The 15,403-nt window shown below is 53.4% G+C and overlaps 2 long non-coding RNA genes across 6 annotated transcripts; one reads left to right on the forward strand and one right to left on the reverse strand.

Moving 5' to 3' along the window:
• Positions 1 to 105: 105 nt before the first annotated feature.
• Positions 106 to 4,350, reverse strand: LOC138815790 (uncharacterized). 4 transcript variants are annotated; one of them, XR_011368481.1, is made up of 6 exons: positions 4,269 to 4,350; positions 3,127 to 3,167; positions 2,903 to 2,926; positions 2,026 to 2,055; positions 1,626 to 1,667; positions 106 to 207 (listed from the first exon to the last, which is right to left on the reverse strand). It is a non-coding gene; the product is annotated as an uncharacterized lncRNA (long non-coding RNA). The 4 variants fall into 4 exon arrangements; XR_011368479.1 differs by having other exon boundaries at positions 1,408 to 1,667; XR_011368480.1 differs by lacking the exon at positions 106 to 207 and adding an exon at positions 516 to 1,520.
• A 318-nt stretch (positions 4,351 to 4,668) lies between these two features.
• Positions 4,669 to 14,619, forward strand: LOC138815791 (uncharacterized). Of its 2 annotated transcripts, XR_011368482.1 has the most exons (7): positions 4,669 to 5,017; positions 9,992 to 10,144; positions 10,845 to 10,914; positions 12,080 to 12,214; positions 12,528 to 12,595; positions 13,090 to 13,222; positions 14,484 to 14,619. It is a non-coding gene; the product is annotated as an uncharacterized lncRNA (long non-coding RNA). The 2 variants fall into 2 exon arrangements; XR_011368483.1 differs by lacking the exons at positions 4,669 to 5,017; positions 9,992 to 10,144; positions 10,845 to 10,914 and adding an exon at positions 11,153 to 11,192.
• Positions 14,620 to 15,403: the final 784 nt, after the last annotated feature.

The following is a 15,403-nucleotide window of genomic DNA, read 5'->3' on the forward strand; positions in this document are numbered from 1 at the left end:
CGCTGCGCATGTGCAGGGAGTGGCTCCAAAGGGGCGGAGCCTACGCATGCACAATGGAAAGATGGGTTGGGCAGACAGGCCTGACAGCGCGCATGCACACTTTATGTTGATTTTATTCGTCCTTCCCCCTCCAGGCTCCTTCCACTTCTGCTTCCACCTGCTGCTTGAGGCCCCAGGTTCGAATCCAGCCTCACACCGGGGCGGGGCCTGGTGGGGGAGGGGAGGCACAAGCTGCAGCCACCCGCGGGGGATCATGTGAGGCCCCGCCCCATGCCTCTCCTCATCCGAGCACCCTGGGAGGGGGTGGTTCCCACCTGCATCCTGGCCCGCGCCCCGGAAGCAGCGTCTGCGACCTCCAGACTAGAAGTAGGTGATGGCGGCACCCACCAGGGCCACGACCACCACGGACACGATGGGGGACACGACATGGGCCAGCGCGCTGCCTGGAGGGAGCGGGACTGGACCCGGAAGTGCGGGGGAGAACACACCCGGGAAGGGCGGTGGGGCGCCTCCCTGCAACTTCCGGTCGGGAAGTGCCCAGAAACAGGAAGCGAGCCAAGGTGAAGGGGGGGGACAAGGGTGCCTGACCGGAAGTGCTATCACAGCCTTGACTGGAAGTGTCCATGAACAGGGACCGGAAGTGCCCATAGTCAAGACCAGAAGTTGTTATATACTAGGGACCGGAAGTCTCCACAGTCAAGACCGGAAGTTCCTACACACTAGGGACTGGAAGTGCCCTTCCAATCAGGACCGGAAGTGCCTTTCCCATCAGGACCGGAAGTTTCTCTACACTAGGGACCGGAAATCACCAGTCAGGATGGGAAGTTCCTATGTACTAGGGACTGGAAATCTCCACAGTCTAAACCGGAAGTTCCTATACACTAGGGACCAGAAGTTCCCATAGTCAATACCAGAAGTTCTTATACACTAGGGACCGGAAGTTCCTCTACACTAGGGACTGGAAGTGCCCTTCCAATCAGGACCAGAAGTTCCTATACACTAGGGACCGGAAGTGCCCTTCCAATCAGGACCGGAAGTTCCTGTACACTTGGACCAGAAGTCCCCATAGTCAAGACCAGAAGTTGTTATATACTAGGGACCGGAAGTCTCTACAGTGAAGACCGGAAGTTCTTATACACTAGGGACCGGAACTCCCCATCGTCAGGGCCGGAAGTGCCCATAGTCAGGACCGGAAGTTCCTATATACTAGGGACCAGAAGTGCCCAGTCAAGACTGGAAGTTCGTATATACTAGGGACCGGAAGTGCCTTTCCAATCAGGACCGCAAGTTCCTATACACTAGGGACTAGCAGTCCCTAGTCGGAACTGGAAGTTGTTATATACTAGGGACCGGAAGTTCCCAATCAGGACTGGAAGTTCCAATACTCTGGACCGGAAGTTCACATACTGTCAGGAGTGGAAGTTCTCATGCAGGCCGGAAGTCCCAAGACAATCTGTACTGGAAGTCCCCAGGAACTCAGAGACCGGAAGTTCCTTTTCTCTCCGGACCGGAAGTTCGCACTGAGACCGGAAGTGGAGGCGGCAGCGGTCCTGAAGGCCGTGGGTCACACCCGGGCCCAGATCACGAGGGACCGGAAGTGGGGCGGTCGAGGGGGCGGGACTTACCTTGGGGGGGGTCTCCGTGGATCACATGTTCATTGCCAGCACCTGGGGGAGAGGGGGAGGAGAGACGCGGCCCTGGGAGCTCGGCCTCCACATCTGGGTCCCTACATCCGGGTTCCCTACATCCAGGTCCCTACATCCGGGTCCCCACATCTGAATTCCTACATCCGGGTCCCTCCATGCAGGTCCTTACATCTGGGTCCTTACATCAGGTCTCTACATCCAGGTCCCTACATCCGGGTTCCTTACATCCGGGTCCCTACTTCTGGGTCCCTACATCCGGGTCCTTACATCCAGGTTCCCTACATCCAAGTACCTACATCCAGGTCCCTACATCCCTTCCTCCTCATTCGCATCTTCTACATCCGGGTCTCCTCCCCCTGCCTTGGTTTCCCCGTCTTACCGTGTGAGCCTCCATAGCCTCCACCGCCACCTGTGAACAGAGGGGGCGGGGTCAGCCCGGCTTCCACATCGGGTTCCCTACATCTGGGTCCTTACATCGGGGTACTCACATCCGGGTCCCTACATCCGTGATCCCATGTCTGGGTCCCTACATCTGGGCCTCTACATCCGGGTCTCCACACTGGGGTCCCTACATCCGGGTCTCTACATCCAGGCTTCCACATCCGGGTCCCTACATCCGGATCTCTACATCTGGGCCTCCTCACTGGGGTCTCTACATCCGCGTCTCTAAACTGGAGTCTGCACATCCGGGTCTCCACACTAGGGTCTCTACATCCGGGTCTCCACACTGGGGTCCCTACATCCGGGCCTCTACATCTGGGTCTCCACATTGGGGTCTCTACATCCAGGCTTTCACATTCGGGTCCCTACATCTGGGTTTCCATGTCTGGGTCCCTACATCCGGGTCCCCAAATCCGGGCCTCCACACTGGGGTCCCTAAATCTGGGCCTCTACATCCGGGCCGCTCCATCCCCAGCCTCCACATCCGGGCCTCCCCCCCTTCCATGTCCTCATCTCCTGCGCCTGGCGGGGGTCGGGGCTGGGGTGGAGGCCGGCATCGGGGCGGGAGGTGACGTCTGCGGTGAGAGAGCAAGGGAAGATGGAGGCCGGCCTCCCCCCCTTACCCCCTTCCTTCCCCTGATCCCTGACCCCCCTGACCCCTCCTGACCCGCCCACCTCCATCCCGACCCGGGGGTCGCGGCCTGGGCGGGTTGAGCAGCTGCGGGTACAGCCCTGTGTGCCAGGAGTGGGCCATGCCTCAACTTCCCCACCCTGAGTGGGCCTGGTGTGGGGAAGGGGGGGAGGACCCCACTCACCTGAACTGGGCTTCGGGGTGGGATCTGCGGGCGAAGAGAGAGAGGGTGGTGACCCCTGACCTCCCCTGACCCCTCCCTGACCCCCCCTGACCCCTGAACCCAAGGCCTCAGTGGGTGGCAAAGGGTCACATGGGATTCAGGCCCACAGCTGGATCAAGGCCCCACATGAGGCCTAGCGGCCAGGGTGAAGCCATGGGGGGGAAAGGTGAGAGGTCAGGACTCACTGGGTCATCCAGGGCGTCGGCGAGGTCAAAGTCAGCCTGGCCTGAGGGGGGAAGAGGATGGGTGCTGGGGACGGACGGACGGATGGGGAGACAGACAGACACAGAGACGAACAGACAGACAGACCGAGAGGATGACACACAGACAGACAGACAAGGGATGGACAGATGATCAAGACAGGACAGACAGATGACAGACAGAAGAAGCAGATGGACAGCCAGGTGGACAGAACAAGAGGCAGACAGACAGAGAGGAAGACATGGACAGAGAGGAGACAGACAGACAGACACAGGACAGATAGACCCAGACAGAGAGACTGAGAGGCAGGCAGACAGACAGACAGACACAGAGATGGACAGACAGACAGACCAAGAGGATGACACATGGACAGACAGACAGACAGAGCCAGAGGCAGATGGACAGACAGACAGACAATGAGACAGACAGAGAGGAGACGGACAGACACATGGACAGATAGGGGCCCAGACACAGATGGACCTGCAGACAGACAGAGACAGACAGATGCAGAGACCGAGGGACAGACAGACAGACAGACAGACAGACAGACAGACAAGGGATGGATGGATGACCAAGACAGAACGAATAGATGGACGGACAGACAGACAGGAGAAGCAGATGGGCAGCCAGGTGGACAGAAAGACCAAGAGGCAGACAGACTGCGAGGAGACAGACAGCCAGACAGACCGAGAGGAGATGGACAGACTGACAGAAGCAGATGGACAGAGACACAGACAGACAGACTGAGACACAGATGGACAGACAGACAGACAAACAGACACAGAGACAGACAGGCCAACAGGACCAGGCCCTGGCCTCCAACAACCTGGCCCGACCTGAAAATCCACTGCCACCTCCCCACCCCACAACCCCAGCCCAGCCCCACGCCCTAAAGTGGGGGACCCGAAACCACCAGGAGAGGGGGGGAAACTAGAAACCACCAAAGAGGGACAACTGGAAACCACCAAACTGGGGAGGGAACTAGAAACCACCAAGGTGGGGGAACTAGAAACCACCAAAAAGGAGAGAACTAGAAATCACCAAGGGAAGAACTAGAAACCACCAAGGGGGGAGAACAAGAAACCACCAAAGAGAGTGGGGGAACTAGAAACCACCAAGGCCTCACCCCGGCCTCCTGGGCCCAGGCCGCAGAGCAGGGCGGCCAGCAGCAGCAGCAGCAGCAGCACAGGTCCTCCTTGAAACTTACAAGGCTATGGTCAAAGTCACCCTAAGCAGGAAAGTCCTTGAAACCCCTGTCCAAATTCAGTGCCAACAAAGCCAGAAGTAGAGCCGTGTGGCTTCACTAGTTGAGGCTAGCCTTGAGAAAAGCAGTTCATGGACTGTGCCCAGATCCTGAGTTCAAGGTCTGGGACTGCCAACAAACAGACATACACAACAATCTGTGCAGCCATCCAGCTAAAGCACGTCACCCTCTTGTCCCCAACTGAATTGGACAGAGTTCCCTGGGAAAGGGGCTGGGGGAGCCACTGTCATCTTGACTCTGCCCATTCTGCATGCATCACAGGATTCCGGCCACACCCCCATTATTTCATGGTTCTTTTTGACCAATGGGATACAAGAATAGTGGCCATGCCCACATTCCATGCTGCCTGGTAGATGGACTAGGCTCTATTAGAACACTCGGAGGCTGAGATCCACAGGGGGAAAATCCTGCCACAGGAGCATGGGCCCGCTGCAGGCACCCGGGCCACCAGGCAGCTCAGTGACAGACTGAGCTGGAGCCACAGGCCCTCTGCCCCATGAGCTGCCACCACAGCATGCATGGGGATGGGAAGAGGGACACATGGGCATCTGAAAAGAAAATCTGCTTCCTCCATGACCTACCTGATGAGGTGGACTTCCAGAGTCCAACAGGTGAGCTCCACCATTGATGCAGCCAGCTTTCGGCACACATCCGAACCATCGAGGAGTCCCTCATGGTATGTAAAGAGCAGAGGTTGGTCTTGAGTGAGCTGTGTTGGGAGAAAGCCCAGTGCATGCACTGGCTGTCCCAGGAGAAGATGGAGAAGAGGACAGTGCTGTGGGAGCTGCTGTTGCTCCTCACAGGGGAAGGCACAGACAGCAGTCCCCGGATGCCAGCACAGGCTGAGCTCCCCACCACCAGCACTGCTTCAGATGCCTCAGGGCCTGTGGTAGGTGAAATGAGGGAGGAGCAGAAAGGTTTTGAAGAATTGCAACTTGAAGACAGCATGGAAACTGCCAGAGGAGAGGTCAGGGTTCCCGACCCCATAGTGGACTCCCCCAAGGAGTATGTCCTGCCCCAGATGCCCCACATCCAGATCTGCCCACAGCTCCCAGGCTCAGAGGAGGAGTGCTCCCCCACTTTCTCCTGTAAACTGATGTGGATGATGACTCTCTATGCGACATACTGACTCTCATAAGCCTTGGCAGCCACCAGAAGTAGGTGGCCAGGTGGCTTTCTCTCAGGCCTCCATCAGCCGGGTGATGGGGAGGTTAAACTGGGGGTCAGGTAGGGCAGAGGCTGCCAGGAGGTGGCCCAAACTCAAGGGTTATCTAATGGCCCATTGGTGGCCAGGAAAGAGGCCCATGTTATGCTTATCACAAAGAATAAATTGTTTTCAAAGCAAAATAAAAAGCCACCAACAAAGATTTGTTCTTCCAGTCCTGGGGCTTGAACTCAGGGCTTGGCCATTGTCCTGAGCTCTTTTTGATCAAGACTGGCACTCTACCAGTTGAGCCCCACCTCCCTTTCCAGCCTTTTCTGTGTGGAATAGAACCCAGGGCTTCAGGCATGCTAGGTGACCACTCTACCACTGAGCCACATTCTCAGCTAGGATGATTCTCCCCCCTCCCAAACCCATATGGCAATTCCTCAGATAAATAGGAAGTAGGTGGTGGTGTATGCATCAAATACCTAGGCCAGCAGCCATCAGGCTTAGTGGGAAAAGATTGTAGTGTAGAAATCTCTGATTTTGCATGCACGTGGTGTGTGTGTGTGTGTGTGTGTGTGTGTGTGTGTGTGTGTGTGTGTGTGTGTGTGTGAACTCAGGGCATAGGCTCTATCCCAGAGTTTTCTTGCTCAAGGCTAGTGCTCTACCACTTGAGCCACAGCCCCACTTGCTTTTGGATGGTTAATTGTAGGTAAGAGTCTCAAGGGCTTTCCTGTCCAGGGTGGCTTTGAATCATGATGGGGGCCCCAAGGAAGCAAGAGTAAACACAACTCTCAAGTACTATCCCTATGGTGGGCTACTCCTGCACCCTGGGGGCCAGATGTGAAACATGCGGCCCTGTGCCATCATCCTCTAGAGTTCAATTTGGGGAAGTGACCAGAGCCAAGCTGACTTTTGCTCACCCTGATTGCTGATGCCAGAGCAGGTCTGTTCCACCCTAGGCCAAGAGAGCTCCTGGAAACCTGGCTTACCACGGGCACAAAAAAGGGAGAGGTCAGCTCCAGGCTGAGCTAAGAGCCTTTGCCCACAGATACCCCAACTTGGCCTTACTTATCACCATAAGACCTGCCAAAGAACAACCCAAAAAAACAAAATTGGAGCTGTGCCTCCAAGTGGTAGAGCTCTAGCATTGAACCAAAGAGCTCAGGGACAGGGCCCCCAAGCTTTGAGTTCAAGACCCCAGCTGACCTTCCCCCATAAAACACAGGTTGTCTAAATGTGAATTATTATGATTTGTGCAGTATTTCTGAAGAATGGTGATACTGAAGAAAGCACCCTAATTCTAATGACAGCTGAATTTGTGACATACAGCTATGTGCTGAGTCCTTCACAGGGCACTATTTGCTGGGTCCTTCCCACATGGGGAGTCCTCAAAAAGGTGCTGTTTGGTGAGTCATCCCAAAGGGTGCTATGTGCTGAGTCCCTGAGAAGAGTGGGCCATCCTGGGTTTTTCAAAGGGTGCTGTGTGCTGAGTCCATTACACAACGTACTGTATGCTGAGTCCCTCAAAAGGTGTGGTGAGCTACTGCATCCCAAAGGGTCCTGCTATGTGCTGAGCCCTTGCGAAGAGAGGGATGAGGTGAGTTTTTTGAGTGCTGTGTGCCGAGTCCTTTACACAGGGGGCTGTGTACTGTACTTCAAATGGTGCTGTTTGCTGATTGCTTCCACAGTATGGTATGTGCTGAGCCCTTCAAAATTGTTCTATGTGCTGATTTTTTTGAAGGGTGCTGTGCACTGGATGTTTTACACAGGGTGCTTTATACTCAGCCCTTCAAAGGGTGCTGTTTGCCGAGTACTCTACCCAGCATACTACATGCTGAGTCCTCAAAGGGAGCTGTGTGCTGAGTCCTTTACACAGGGTGCTTTGTGCTGTTTTTGGAAGTGTGCTGTGTGTTGAGTCATCCCAAAGGGTGCTATGTTCTGAGTCCTTGAGAGGTAGTTATCCCCAACACTCACACACACACACACAAACACACATACACACACAAGTTTCACTATGCACCTGCTTGGTGTGTGGAGTGGAGGGGGATGGAGGAGAGTCTCCTCCAGGAGTGGGGCTGAGGGGAGATTTGATCTCCCGGACCAGTACTGGGGGTGGGGGGTAGTGCTGAGCTGAGGTAAGGCTGCAATTGCCATGGTCTGGAAGCCTCAGGGCCCAGTCAGGGCTGCAATTGTGGCCAGGGCTGGGGGGCTGGGCCCAGGGGAGGAGGGGCAGGGCCCAGGGGCACACTTTTGTGGCAGCAATGGCCAGGGGCCCAAGGGGGCAGGGGTGTGTGCGCAGCAGGGGCGGGTTTGCCCAGGAGAGGAGTGTGGGGCAGAAACAGAGCTGGGAGAAGAGCGAGCATGAACACAAGCACCAGTGGAAACGGCTTCAGTGGCTGGCGGCTGCTCCGATCATAGCGTGGGTCCTGGCCGGTTGCATAGAGCATGCAGAGCCTGCATGGCAGGCTATGGCCGCGTGTAGCCCCTCGGAGACGTAGCAGCCATGGCGGCCTTGAGTCTGAGGTCCCGGTTAGGGGAGCACAGGAGAGTCAGCAGCTGCTGAGGCAGAGACGGCGGCCACAGGGGAGGAGGCCATTGAGGGGGCGACAGCGGCTGAGGAGAAGGAGAAGAGGCTGAGCGCTGCCCGGCCATGCACCAGCAGACACCCCCCCCCCCCCCCGCTCCTTCCCAGCAGCGCTGCCTTTCAAACATGGTGCTGCAGGCTCGGACTGGTGGAGCCTCTTGCAGTCACCTGGCGGAGATGGCGCACCCCTGTGGGGCTTGTGGCCTTGACTTGGTCCCCGCCCCAGGTCCTCAGACTCAGGTCGCACACCCGGAGTCGCAGCCTACAGCTTCTCCCAGCAGCTCACGTGAGTGGCCGCCCTGCAGGCCAGCACCTGGCGTGACCCCTGCACCTTGTGACTCCACCACTCTACCCCTTCCACCCCACCCCCGCGGACCCTGAACCTTACCTCTCGCCTCCCCTCTCCTGTCCTACCTGCATCTCCCCAGCACCCCACAGTCCGCCCTGGCTCTGCCACAAATGCACCCCAGGGGTGGGGGTTGGAGCTGGGTGTTGACCTGGGGATCCCAACCCCATCCCTAGCATCCAGTGTCCCAGGAAAATGGGAGCTGCAGGGATGGGTGAGGAGCACCCATCCAGGGGCACCACAGAGCCCCTGGTCTGGAGCAGTGGGAGCCACACAGCCATGCATCTGCACCCTTCCTCTCCCTGGTGGGAACCTGCTGCCTTTAGTCAGAGATGGGGAGCAGCACCTCCACACCTGCCTTCTTAGATCTTTTCCTTTTTGCTGGGGAGGGGGGTGTTGGATACAGAAGATAGGCCCCCTTGCTGTGTGAGCCCTTATTTTCTGTGCTCAGTCACCCTTTCACCTGAGGACATTCCCAGAAGAGCCCACTAGAGAGGTGAGGGCACTGGGGTCAGATAGAAAGTGGATATTTGGGAGAAACACACACCCCCTCTGAGAAACATACACCAGCCTGTACCCCCAACCCCAGCTGTCAACAGTTCTGACTGGGTGATCACATTTCCCAGCTCTGCCAGCTTCTGGTAGTGCTCCCAGTCCATCTGGTCTCCTTGTCCTCCCCAAGAATCTGCCAAGTCGCCCCAAAGTATGTAGGCTGAAAGTAGGGACTCTATCCATGTATATAGACTTTAGGACCCCATCAAAGTCCCCAACAACGCCCCCACCCCAGGTCATACACCACTCTGGAGGCACCATGACCCCCTGCTTTGTTTTCTGTCCAGGATCTGAGGAGCCATGTGTCTCGGGACTCCTTCACCCAGCGTCCTGGCCTAGGGTTTTGGTGAATGAGGAGTCAAAGCTGGATGTTCCCAAGAGGAAGGGGCTGGCAATGGAGAAAGGGGGAGGCAGGATGGTTCTGCATAATTAGAGCATTGTTCCCCTTGGGTGGTTGCCCCTGGTTCTGACAAGGGAACCCCTCTGCTCAAACTGGTACATTGCTCAGATGAGAAAGTAACAAACTCCAGAAAGGCACTGCTCTGAGTCTGTGTTTATGTGTTTGTGTGTTTGTGTCTCTGTGTGTGTGTGTGTGTGTGTGTGTGTGTGTGTGTAAGAGAGAGAGATGAGTCTTCTGTCACTGATTTAGATTTGTGTTTGTGTTTCTGTGTGTGTGTGTGTGTGTGTGTGAGTGTGTGTATGTGTGTGTGTGTGTGTGTGTGTGTGTGTGTGTGTGTGTTTGTTGGGAGAGCAGGCAGGATGAGAACAATGAAAATATATTTAAGTCACTGGGTCTAGAAAGAGCAAAAGCATTTTATTTGTTGTTCTTTTTTCATTAATGCCCATTAGGAGACCAGCCACAATTTTTGTTTTCTCTTTCACCGTTTCATGGCTCCTTTAGGGAAGGTTTCAGTAGATGTTCCTTTCCACCTCTTTCTTCCCCTTTCCTGCAGCCCACAGTAACTCCTGGGCCTGAATGGGTCTCCCCTAGGAGGCCTGTGTGAACCACAGACCAGTGTGGACACCTGCTCTTCTGTCTTCAGCCAGAAGGCTCATGAGGCTACTGTGACCACAGCCGCACTCTTCCAGCCAGACAGTCTGCTCTGGTGTGTATAGTTGGAGCTAATTCAAGGTTGGGAATGAGTCTGCCAAACATAAATAGGGAACGAGATGGGGGTAGTAGGGCAGGGGCTGTGAATCTAGGAGGGTCTGGGAAGTGACGATCGGTGTGACATGGCAGATGGTTCACCACGACCAAGGATGAGAGGGGAATCTTACCCAGGGTATTGGCGGTGTACATCTTGGCAGGGGGCTCCAGGCCCCCAATGGTGGCATGGATTCCCTCCAGGGGCAGTGCACTGGTGGGCAGTCCTCCCTGGAGTTCTGCAGACTCCAATCTGTGTCCCTCCTGGGCTGTTTCCAGCTGCGCAATGGTAGGCAAGTGTGTTCCCTCTGCTGGAGCCTACTTGGGATCAGGACATGGCAGTTACCTGAGGCTCTCTGAATGCCATTTTCTATAACCTGCTGTAGGCTGTCTGGAAGGAAAAGGGGACCACTGACTTTGGAACCCTTTAAGTTTGATTGGGACATGTGAAATGCCAGCTTTTCCAGGTTTTTTCCTTGAAGCTGGCAATTTCTACTAATGCTTGGGATTCTGGGTCAAATTAGATGGACCATTTCAGCCACCAAACAATGACATTCAAGCAGCACAAGCAGAGTTCCCAAGCCAGATGGTCTCCTGCTATGAACGTCGTGCCTTGACTGCCTTTCTCTGACAGCTGCCGATACTTCTCCACCTCTCTCTAGGGTGATCACTACAGTTGAGGATGTCATGGGGAGCAGAGATTGTGACCTTGTTATCTGCAGCCTACTAGCTGTGAGTAGAGACAATTCCCAGGAACTGTACTGGACTCTGGGAGATTCAGAGACCTGGGATGCCTCAGGGGTCCTATCTCTGGAACATGAAACTTGGGGGCCAGATATGGTGGACCATCCTGTCTGGCCCCAGGGAGTGGAGAGGAGGCCCCTTGAGCCAGGCTTTCACCTCAGGGCAACCTTGTTCACAGCTGAGTGGAGAATTGAGTGCCACACAGCTGGTCAGTGGCCGGACAGATATCTTTGAGAAGATAGGCATCCCAGAGGCCCCAAAATACAGTGAGTACATCATGGCTCACATCCTTGGAACCAAAACAGTTAAGTGCGGTGGCACCAGGAGGGTGGGAAGAGGGAGGAGGTAGAACTGTTGGAGAGCTACATCAGGCTTTGCCCCCACCCAGGATGCTTACCTGAATTGGATGGGACTTTTCTGTAGTATTGTCATAGACAGATGCTCATTCGTTTATCCAACAAACCGTTACAGTGTGTGCCAGGTCTTGGTGGGGGAAGAGGAGGGGGTCATACAGGATGAAAGGTTCCAGTGCTGGTTCCACAGCACATGAAGAAATCGTGCAACAAGTGTAGGATTATGAAACAAAACATGGCTTTCTTTCATCATTAACCTATCCCCATGAGGAAGGGGATCCTTCACTGTATTCAGTCTTGCAGCTGGGGAAAATGAGGCATTGAGAAGCCAGGTGACCTACTCATGACTTCCAGCTGACAGGAAGCTCAGCCTGACTTCTCTGCCATACTTCCTAGGACAGTGGGTGTTATTCAGTCCACTTCTTGTGGTGGGACTTCCACTTTTTCATTTTTGAGGCTTGAATTTGAGGCCTGGATGCTGTGCCTGAGCTCCTTAGATCAAGGCTAGCACTCTACCACATGAGCCACAGCATCACTTCCGGTTTTCTGTTGGTTCTTTGAGTATAAGAGTCTCACAGACATTCCGGTCTGGGCTAGCTGTGAACCACGATCTTCATATCTCAGCCTCCTTTGTAGTTACGATTATAGGTCTGAGCCACCAGCACCTGGCTTAAGTGTAATTCTGGCCCTCTCTTCCTCTTTCTTTCTCTCTCACCCCCTCCTCCCCCTCTCCTCTCTCCCTCTCTTTTTCTCTCCCCACTCTTTCCCTCTCTCTCTATCCCTCTCTCTTTCTCTTTCAGGAACTGGTTGAATAGGTGCTGGAGGAGGTGGCCCAGCATCCCCATGTGGCTGGAACCCAAGGTGTCCCTCTCATTCTGGAGGTGGGCTGAGGGTCAGGAGCTGTTTTGCTCAGCCTGTTGAACTAGCTTCATGAGGTAAGCCCCTCTGTACCCCGGCTAGACTGTGATGGCTATTCATTGTCCATCCCTTGATTCCTTCCTCACATCCCTCTGCTACACCGTTGAAGGAAAGTGGATGAGGAGATGTTGCCTTGTCCCCCTGCCCAGCACGATCCCGGGACTCTGACCCATACCCCCACCTATCTGGTCAGGGCCTGGCTATAAGACAATGAAAACACTCCTTGTCTACTACCCTTTGCTGGGGAGTGTAGTTTTGGTTAGGGGGGTGGGGTGCAGAGGAAAGAGCCCAGACCTGACACCTCCTGGAGGACATTTGTTCTTGTGACAGAGCCAAGTCATTGCTATGGATAAGGAGGAAGCCGCATCAGACTGACCCAGAACAATGCTCAAAGATAGGTAGGCTGTTGAAGTATCAAACCCACTCATGTCTGCTTCCTACTCCCAACAAGTAGGTGTAGTGTGGGTGGCCCAGCCCTGGCCTAAGGGATTATAAATGGATGGTGGTGGTCAGAAGCTCATGGCTCCCACCCATCATCCTGACTGTTCGGGAGGCTGAGGTTTGATGGTCATGACTCAGAGCCAGGCCGGGCAGGAAAGTCCAGGAGATTCTTATCTCCCATAAACTACCTCCCTCCCCAAACCTACACACAAGCCAGATGTGCTGTGGCTCAAGTGGTAGAGCCACAGCCTTGAAAAAAGAATCTCAGGGATAACACCCAGACCCTGAATCCAAGTCCTAAGACTAACACAATCATAAAATAAATGAACAGTGTACAACTTTTATCTGACTACCAAGAAAGATGGATACAGTTTTCTTCTGTACTTGTAGCCAAAGGTAAGGGGCTCCCCTTGATGTTCCCCTAAACGTCTCCTCTCCTTTATCTGTCCAGGCTTAGGTTGCAGGACAGAATTCGGATCATCCCCCTGGATGTGACCTTTGCTACCCTCCCCCAAACACCTTCCTTGGGGTCAGGATCCTGGATACACTCCCTGCTGGGAGGATGAGGCACTGCAGAGATGAGGGTAGGTATCCCCAACACACTCTCTCTCTCTCTCTCTCTCTCTCTCTCTCTCTCTCTCTCTCACTCACACACACACACACACACACACACACACACACACACACACACACACACAAACACAAATACCCCTAAGCCAACTCAGACTAGCCTTTTCCAAAGACACTTTATCTCCTTGGATTAACTGACCTAAGAGAGAATTTTGATCCCCTGTAACTGATTATTTTAACTTGGGCTTGCTAGATGACAGGAGATAAACAGGAGCAAAAAAAAAAAAAAAACAACCTTTGGTGCCCATCACCTGGTGCTCAGGCTCATGCCTGTCATCCTGGCTACTCCAGATGCTGAGATCTGAGGATCACAGTTTGAAGCCAGCTATAAGCTGGAAAGCCCGTGAGACTCTACTCTCCATGGAACCACCAAAAAGCTAGAAGTGGAGCTGTGGCTCAAGTGGTAGAGCACCAGCCTTGAGCAATAAAACTCAGAGAGCAGCTCCCAGATCCTCAGTTCAAGCCCACACAAAGAAATGGCCCCATCTTGTTGCCCACACATTGCCAGGGCCTCAAGCCCCCTCTCATGGGGTGTGATACAACACCTGTCCCTGGGTGGTGTATCAGGGCCTCCAGAGATCTGGTGGTGGAATCCAGGCCTTTCCCTTCATGCACTGTCAACCCACACTGGCTGGAAGGCAGAGCCTGACAAGCCGGCAGCCTGCAGAGTGGAGAGGCTCCTGCTCTGCCAAGGTGATCGGAATGGTCTTCTTGGAGGCAGCACTTGAAAAGGGGGTCTTGCTTAACAAGGAGGATCTGACAGGAAGCACAGAGTACAAAGGTGCTGAATATGATGGGCAACACAGCAGAGTATGTTCATTTCTAGCCAGGGCTGCTGTTGAGAGACTCGGTATAGATGTGTGACTTGGTATAGATGTTGGAGACTGTCCTGAGACAGCCTGAGGGGTCATAGAAGAACAGCTATCCAGGGCTGAGATTGTGTCTTAGAGGTAGAGGGCTCACCTAGCATGCAAGAAAGCATGGGTTGGATTCCTAGGTCCTGCATACACAGAAAAAGGTGGAAGTGGCACCGTGGCTCAGGTGAAAGAGTGCTCCCCTAGAGACAAAGAAAGTCGGGGACAGCGCTGGGGCCCTGATGTCAGGCCCTAGGGCTGTCACCATAAAACAGTTCTCCCAGGGACCTTTGTGACAGTTGGATGGCTATGCCCTGAAGCTCTCAGTAGGTCCATCCATGCTTTGTGTCTCCTTTGACAGAGGGGAGCTGGATACTCCTTCTGCCATGGGCACCCCTGGGCCCCGTTATCAGCAACCCTCCCAACGTCTTCCACCGGGACATGGAGCAGCTGGCCCCAGCAAAAAGTATATGCCTATAGGGTAATATTTTGAAGAGTGCATTGGACATATTCTAAATATAATAATTAAGTTGAGCAATTTCACATTGACAGTAATTAACTAGAATAATTTAATGCTAATTGGACAAGTTTGTCTTTCTAAATAAACAAAACCTATTTCTCCTTTTACTTTATCAGGGAAATATCTGAGCAAAAAATGGAAAGAAACATATGACTCTATAACAACTGGAATGAATTTTTGCCTTTTTATTAGCAAATATTAACTTTACACAGTATTTTATTGTGTTATACACATATGTCCATATAATGTAGCTTGCTAAATTTTATTCCTTTTATTAATTTCATTAGCCTATTTTTATACTTATGTTTTATTATGTCATACCAACATATTGAATATTTGAACATATTTACTGCACAGTATTTCTCTTCATCTCCTCTCTTACTTTTTTCCAAATTAAATCAGCTCTATCTTTTACACCTGGGTTATTCATTTTATTTTCTGGGTTATTCATATTTTCATATGAGAAATCTAGTATTTGTTTTTTACAGTATGGATAATTTCTTTAATATGAATGTTTCCAGTTCTATTTTTTTATTTTGAAAATACTGTACAGAGGGGTTCAATTTACATGGACAAGATAATGAGTACATTTCTTATCAAGCATTGTACCCTCCTCCTTTGTTTCCCCTTCCCATCCCTTCCCATCCTTCCCCCACCCCCCCACCCAATCCTCCCCGCCCCCCTTTCCCGCACGAAAGTTGTAAAGTTCGTTTTCGACATAACGACTTGTACATCTCATTGTTGCAATGGGTCCCCCTGTA

Source organism: Dipodomys merriami, unplaced genomic scaffold (assembly GCF_024711535.1).
Source record: "Dipodomys merriami isolate MVZ:Mamm:240054 unplaced genomic scaffold, mDipMer1.0.p SCAF_67, whole genome shotgun sequence".
In the NCBI taxonomy this organism is placed as follows: domain Eukaryota; kingdom Metazoa; phylum Chordata; class Mammalia; order Rodentia; family Heteromyidae; genus Dipodomys; species Dipodomys merriami.